Here is a 7,740-nt window from a genome sequence, read left to right as displayed (position 1 = left end):
GCGGAGTGGATGTGACCATTCTCGGGGTACTTGCCCCCGTCGGGCTGGGGTGAGGGGTGCAGGGCGCACGAGGGGCACCCACGTGGGGCTGTGCAGGCAGCGAGGCCACTAGGCCGCCCGCCACCCCCTGCGGCTCCTAGGCCAGGGCCCCAGGGAATAGGCGAAGACCAGGGACAGGAGAGGGACAGCCAGGTCGGGGGGACATCGATGTCCCTACACTCGACGCGCCTCGAGGCCCTGGAGTCCCGCGGCCTAATCACACGACACGTGTTTCTGGGAGCCCGTGCTCCACAGAAACCACAGCCAGGGAAACTGAGGCAAGCTCAGGCCACTGAGGCAGGGGCGCAGCCAGGTGGGGTGAGCAGCGGGGACAAAGGGTCCAGTCGGGGCGCCCTGGTAATTAGCTTTGGGGCCTGGGCCCCCCCCCAGCCTCTGGACCACGGGGGCTTGATTTTTGTTTTTTGTTTTTTTGATTTTTGCTTTCAATTAAAGATTTGTATTTATTTGAGAGAAAGAGAGTGGGGGCGATGGAGGGAAGGAGAGGAGGGGGGGAGGGAGCGGCAGCCCCCCAAGCCGGCTCCATCTCAGGACCTGAGCGGAAGGCAGGCAGGTGCTTGACCCACCGACCCCGCAGGTGCCCCTGGGCCACGGGTTCTATCCTGGGCACCGGGTTTGGGGGCGCGGCCCGAGCCCCGTGAATACACGGTCTCGGGGCTTCTTACGGGGTTTACCGAGGAGGCTTCATTACGGCCTCGTTCTTGCAAATGAAAAAAGTGGAAGCACGAAGAGGTTGCGGCTTCGTGCAAAGCGCAGGACGTCCTAAGGGGCGGCGGGGCTGGAGGGCGGGGTCCCCGTCACCACGGGCCGGCAGGACAGCTGCGGTCCTACAAGGGAATCAAGCCAACAGGCAATCCCTGCAAGTCCCTCCGCGCGGCCCCGCTTAGGTTCTGAGAGCCGGCGATCGGCGCGGGGGCGGGGAGAGGGCTCCCTTTCCACACCCCTCCAAGGCAGTCCAGAAGCTTTGGGGCCCGCGGAAAGCAGCAGCAGCAGAGACTGGAGTTAGACCTAAGGAGGGACTTCCCAGTTCTCGGCCGCTGGAGAAAACGACTCACGGGCCACAAGGAGGAAACTGGAGTCCGCGCCCAGAGAGGCCCGATCCCCGCAAGGCCGCAGCCCCCGCCGCTCTCACCCTCCGCGCCGCCCCACCCCCGCCTCTAATTTCGCTAAAATCTTAGGAAAATGGGGCGGAAGGACGCCCAGGCGGCGGCTCGGGCTTGGCTGCGGCCGCGGGGTCCACGCGCGAGACCGGGCGCCCCCGCGGCTTCCCTTTGTCCCGGGTCCGTCCGTCCGTCCGCCCGCAGGCCGCCCGCTCCCCCTCCCCCCTCCCCTCCGCTCCCCGCCCCCCCGCTCGCCCCCGCCGTCGCTCCGGGCAGATTTATGGCCCGCCCAGGGCTTCTCATTGGCCGCCCGCTGACAGCGCTTGATTTAACGCCTCCCCCCATTGGCGGAGCCTGACAGCCCGATTTACGAGCCGCCCTGCCATTGGCCGCCCGGCCCGCGCCCTGATTTACGGCTCCGCGGCCGCGGAGGGAGGGAGGGAGGGAGGGGAGGGGAGGGGGCGGCGGGCTCGAGGAGGCCCCTCCCCTCCGCTCCTTCCCTCCCCTCCCCCTCCCCCCCTCCGCGGCCGCCTCCCTCCGCCTCGCGAGCCGCCCTCGGGTGCCTGTCCCTGCGGCGCCTCCGCCCTGTCACCCCGGGGAGGGCAGGGGAGGGGAGTGGAGGGAGCGCGAGGGCGGCCGAGCGCGCCGAGGAGCCCAGGGAGGCCGAGGGGACCACGGGGTGGCGGGCGAAGGGAGGCCGCGGGCGGGGAGCAGGGAGGGGGCGGCCGCGGGACGGGGCGCGGGCCTGGGGGTGCGGGGCCTGGGGCAGGGGGGAGGCGGGGGGAGACCCCGCCCCGACGGCGGCCCGAGGACGGGGAGGCCTAGAGCAGCGGGGCGCGGCGGCGCGGGGACAGCGGCAGGGGCGGGACGGAGCCCCGCGGGTCGGCGACGGGACGGCGGGGACGGGCCCAGCGGCTGCCCCCCTCCCCTCCTCCCCCCTCCCCGCCCCGCCCCGCCCCGCCCCCCACTGTCTGCGTCCTGGCCGGGCCTTCGGCAGTCAGCGGCGCTGACGCTTCCTTGCGGGGCGCCCTCCTCCGCGAGCCCACGCCCGGGCCGCCCACACCCGTCGGCCGAGCGGGGAAGGGGCGCCGCGGGGCGGGAGTGGGCGGGTCAGGAAGGACGAAGGGCTCCACCTGCAGGCCCCGCGGGCAGCTCCCCCGCCGCCCCGCCGGGAGGGCCGAGCAGGGCTGGGGGGAGCGCCAGGGGCGCCTCGGCGGGCGGACGGTAGGCCAGAGGGGCCGGGATTCAGACGCGGGTGTCTGTGGCCCGCCCCCCTCGAGGGGCAGGAAGACGTGAGGCCCCCCACGCCCCAGAGCACAGGAGTGGGGGGCTCCTAAGGAGCAGGCCAGGAGTGGGGGGCTCAGGGCGTCTCCCAGAGCTCCAGGCCCCCGCCTGTGCACCCCCGGCCTGTGCCTGTGCACCCCCCGCCTGTGCACCCCCGGCCTGTGCACCGCAGCCTGTGCACTCCCGTATGTGCACCCCCCGGCCTTTGCACCCCAGACCTGTGCACTCCGACCTGTGCACCCCAGGCCTGTGCACCACCCACCTGTGCACTCTGGTCTGTGCAGCCCTGGCCTGTGCACTCCCCAGCCTGTGCACCCCCCACCTGCGCCCCCCTGGCCTGTGGAGCCCCAGTCTGTGCACTCCAGCCTGTGCAGCCCCAGCCTGTGCAGCCCCAGCCTGTGCACCCCCCACCTGCGCCCCCCTGGCCTGTGGAGCCCCAGTCTGTGCACTCCAGCCTGTGCAGCCCCAGCCTGTGCAGCCCCAGCCTGTGCACCCCCTGCCTGTGCACCCCTGGCCTGTGGAGCCCCAGCCTGTGCACTCCAGCCTGTGCACCCCTAGCCTAGGCTCCCCTGGCCTGTGCAGCCCTGGCCTGTGGAGCCCTGGCCTGTGCACTCTGGCCTGTGCACTCCAACCTGTGCACCCTCCGCATGGGCACCCCTGGCCTGTGCACTCCAGCTAGTGCACCCCTGGCCTGTGGAGCCCTGGCCTGTGCACTCTGGCCTGTGCACCCCTGGTCTGTGCACTCCGACCTGTGCACCCCCCGCATGGGCACCCCTGGCCTGTGCACTCCAGCCAGTGCACCCCTCGTCTGTGCACTCTGGCCTGTGCACCCCCACCTGTGCACCCCCCGCCTGTGCAGCCCCACCGCCGCTGCAGGGAATTAAAAGCAGCCAGTAGTGCTGATGCTCCCTGCCCGGCCTCCAGGACGATGGAGGGCCAGCGCCTGCTGCAGCCCCACCCCCACAAGAACCGCGTGTCTGTGCCCCCCCCCCCCCCGCCAGGGGGACTCGCTCTGGGCTCGGGTGGGCAGTGCACACACGCGGGGCACAGGGCGCAGGGCACGGGGATGGGGGCGTCCAAGGGCATGCCGAGCTGCGGGGGAGCCGCCGCCCCACACCCCCCCACACACCGTGCCCTCCACCCACTGGGAAGGCCGCAGCAGCTCCCGCACCAGACCTGCTGCCCGGGGGGCCTGGCGGCGGGGGGCGGGCTCCTAGGCTGGCCCTTTAAGAGCCACTTAGGGTCAGAAAGCCTGGGCTCCAGACGGGGAAGGAGCTGATGTCAGAAGACGGATGGGCGGCAAGATGGGGATTGATGCTAATGGGGGAGTTAGAGCTAAGTACCCAGACGCTCCGAGGGCAGGCCCGCAGATCCGTCTTCCTTACGCTCCCCCCAAACCCGGGCTGTAAATCTGCCTTCTCAACTGGGGGAAGGGGGACGGGGAGGAGATGCTCTCTTCCCTCTTCCTGTGCTCTCCTTAACCTGCGCCATCCCCCACCCCGTTCCTTTGTCCTCTCCCGATCCAGAACTGCCTTCCACTAAGATTTCTGATTTTTGGCTTTCCATCAGGAGTTGAGGTGGTGATTTCAGCTTGCGGGAGGAGGCCACCAGAAGGGAGGGCCGGGGGCGCTGTGGAGAGAGGCCAGCAGGGCAGGCAGCTCCCGGCTGCCTCAGTTTCTCTTCCTTCCACGTCTGCTCACGCGCGGAGGGGGCTCTAGCAGCTTCTGGACAGTGAAGGCAGCCGGGACGCTTGGGGCGCCGGGAGCGGGCCGGGAGCTGCAGGGCTGGGCTCGTGGGGCCTGGGACACCCGGGGAGGCTGCGCGAGCTGTCCACGGCAGGATACTCGGCCTGGCTTCCCGGAAAGCCCTGGCCCACGCTGTCCCTCCCCGGCCACGTCCCCCGCCTGTGAGCAGGCAAGGTCGGGCCCATAGTCTATGGGAAAGGCAGGTCCAGCTGGGGTCTGAGCGAGGAAGGCCTCGGACGGCGGGGGCCAGTGGCCCCGGGGGACTCCGCGCCTGCGTCACCTTCAGCGTTGTCCTGGGCTCTCTGGCCCCGCAGGCCCGCCTGCCCCTGTCCTCCCTGCGTCTCCGGCTGCAGCGGCTGCAGCGCTGGACCTGGTGGCCTTCCAGTCCCGGGCCCCGCTGCCTGCGGGCTTCCCGCTCCCCAAATCCTCCTCAGGGTCCACACCTGAAGACTCGCCTCCTTTCTCCCCTTCCCCAGGCTCCCTTCAGGGCCCTGAAGTCACCTCGAGGCCGCCCTCCGTTTCCTAAGTGTCGGGGCTGGAGAGAGAGCGAGGTCGAGGTCATGGTGAGAAAAGTTGGGGGTTGTGAGGCCGAGCCACGGGGACCCAGGCTTCCCGCCGCCCGGTGTCCGGCCCAGCGCCCCCCGCCACCCCAGGGAGGTCAGCCAGGGCCCTCAGCCCCGCTCCGACCATAAATCCTGTCTTTGTCTCCCCCTTGGAGCGGCCCCAGGCGGCTGGGGGTCAGCGGCGGGGAGGGGTCAGGCCGCAGCGGGGAGGGGAGCCCGAGGAGAGGGGGGAGAGGACGGACAGGGGCAGCTGGTGGGCAGGGGTGGGCAGGGGGTGGGCAGGGGGTGGGCGGGCTCCACGTCCGCATCCTTCAGATCCCCATCCCCGCTGCACATTCCTGCAGGGCGGCACTGCGGGGCGGGCAGACTCCTAAGACCAGGGCACCTTGGGAATGACCCCTGGGAGTCAGGAATCCTGGGGGGTGGGTAGGGGTGGGGGTCCCGGAGGAAGGGAGCGCGGAAAGAAGTGGGGGAATGGGCCTATTCTGAGAAGCAAACTCCTGCCACCAGACCCCATGTGCGGGAGCCCGGGCACACACACGGGCCACATCCCAGGTTCCCGGCCGGCCGAGGGCAGGAGGGAGCCCCGCAGAGCCCCTCCCCAGAGGCCTTCCTGCTGGACGTTCCTTCTCCATCTCTCCATCCTTTGCTGTCCCCAGGCTTGCGGCTCCCTCCTCCGAGTTTCTCTCCCTCTCCAGCTGCTTCTGGCTGCCTCTGTCTCTCTTCTCTTCTTCTCCCTCTGTTCCTCCCCCTTACCCCCCCCCCTTTCCTTGGACTCTCCATCTCTTCTGCTCCTCAGCCCAACCACGTCCTGCTCCCTCGGTGGCCACCGGAGCCTCAGGGTGACACCCGGAGTCTCAGGGTGACGGGAAGGAGAAAAGAGGCTCTGAATGGGCCCCTGCTTTGCTGGGCGGCCTGGGGCCATGCTGCGTTCCAGTATGGGCTGTAGGGGGGCAGGGGAGCCAGGCGACCAGGACAAAAGCTCAACCAAGGGAGGAGAGCTGAGAGGATGGAAGAGAAAAGACAGAAGAGCAAACAGTAGGGACGCCTGCGTGGCTCAGTGGTTGAGCCTTGGCCTTCGGCCCAGGGCTGGTCCTGGGGTCCTGGGATCGAGTCTTGCATCGGGCTCCCTGCATGGAGCCCGCTGCCCCCTCTTCTCCCTCTGCCTGTGTCTCTGCCTCTCTCTCTCTGTGTCTCTCATGAATAAATAAGTAACATCTTAAAAAAAAAAAAACAAAAAGAACAAGCAGTAAAGGGGGGAGGGTAAGGACTAAAGGTTCCCTTTAAGCATATTTTGGGTCGGTCTGAATGGGAGGAGCTGAGGGGCATCTCCTGAGTCAGAGAGAGAAGCACCCGGCAACAGGGCCCGGAGACTCAGCCAGAGAAACAAAGACGTGATGCCCACCAGGCAGCCGGTTCTGGGCTCTCTGGCTTACCCAGGGCTCGAGGACCTCTCTCTGGCCTGCAGCCGTTGTCGTCGTGGAGTGCCGGGTCCCTCCCCACTCTCCTCCTCCTCCCCTAACACCCGCCCTGCCACCAGTGCGAATGACATCAGCTCTGGCTGCCGCTGTCCTCAGCCCTGCTGATGTACTCTCCCATGGGTGAAAGCGAGGCCAACTGCCCCTGCTCCACCCACTCATTCTCCGGTCCAGGAGCTGGGGCTTAGACACCCCAGCACCCCGGGGTGGAGTAGGGCGGGCTGTACCAGGAAGCCATCTGCAGGACTTGGTGGGGAAAAAGGGGAGGGCCTGGGCACCAGGGGGAGGGAGAGGGGCTGGAAGGGGGCACTTGGGGAAGAGGGGCTGCGGCACTAAATCACACTGTGGGGGGCTCTCTCTGGCTGAGCTCAGTGGGGTGGGTAAAGGATAGACATTTGAGGAGGGGAAAGAAGAATGGGGGATCGCCACATCTGGCAGGCAGGTGTCTGGCACCGTTCAGGCTGCAGTCACTTTCCCAGCCAAAGGGGAGGACGCGGAGACGGGAGGAGGGGCTTCCCAGGCCCCCTGGGGAAGAGGGAAGAGCTTGCAAACAGGCCCAGAGGCCCAGAGTCAGATGGAGACGGACGGAGGGAGATCGTCAGACCCTGCTCCCCAGTCTGTGCTTCAGTCGGTGCCGGAGGAGGGAGGAGGGTTTGCTCCTAGTCCTGAAAGAAACCCGCTGGCCGGAGGGCTGGACAGGCCAGAGCTCCCCTCCTCACGGGAAACAGAGGCAGGAGGGGCCAGAGCAGGCGAGGCCGAGGCCGGGAAACAAGCTCAGAGGATTTCTGTCCCCGCACCGCAGCCCTCCCGCAGCCGGGGTCAGGGCTGGTGATGCAGGAAGACTAGGGTGGTGGGGCCGCAGGCTAAAGCCGGGCTGCCTGGCCCTCCTCCACACCCCTGCACCCCGACTTTCAGAGCAGACGACAGGGGTGATGACCCAAGCGTCCTTTTTTCTACCCGCTAAGGGGCATTCGGGGCTCAGGTTCCCCGCAGGTGCTGAGCTCTACTGCCCGGTCCTCCTACAGCGGGGAAGACCCGACGGCCGGGCTCGGGTGATGCTGGAGAGGCCCTTCCCGACTCCATCACCTTCCCTCCTCTCCCGAGGCCCCACCACGGGGCCTCCTGCGTTCTCCCGGGGTTGCGGCCCGTGCGTGGGCTGGCGAGGGGCCGACCGCGGCGCAGAGGAGGGCTCCCCGCACCGCCCCCCCTCCCCTCCCCTCCCCTCCCCCCCTGCCGGGGACGGACGGGGCCGGGCCGGGGCGGGAGAACGCCAAGGCCCTCCGGTCGCCGCGGCAACCGCGAGCCCCAAATCCATCTTGTGAGCTCACCGCCCATTAGGATGCAGGGCCAGGCTCCGCGCCAGCCCGGCCACATTCATCTGCGCGCGCAGAGGGGAGGCGGGCGGGCGCCGGCCGCGGCGGGGGCGCTTATTTACACGCGGCCTGACCTTCCCGCCCGCCCCGCCCGCCCGATAAATAACGGCCGCGCCGGGCGCAGGGGGGCGCGGGGGCGC

Source organism: Vulpes lagopus, chromosome 21, assembly GCF_018345385.1.
Source record: "Vulpes lagopus strain Blue_001 chromosome 21, ASM1834538v1, whole genome shotgun sequence".
Classification (NCBI taxonomy): domain Eukaryota; kingdom Metazoa; phylum Chordata; class Mammalia; order Carnivora; family Canidae; genus Vulpes; species Vulpes lagopus.
Note: the sequence above shows the minus strand (reverse complement) of the source record.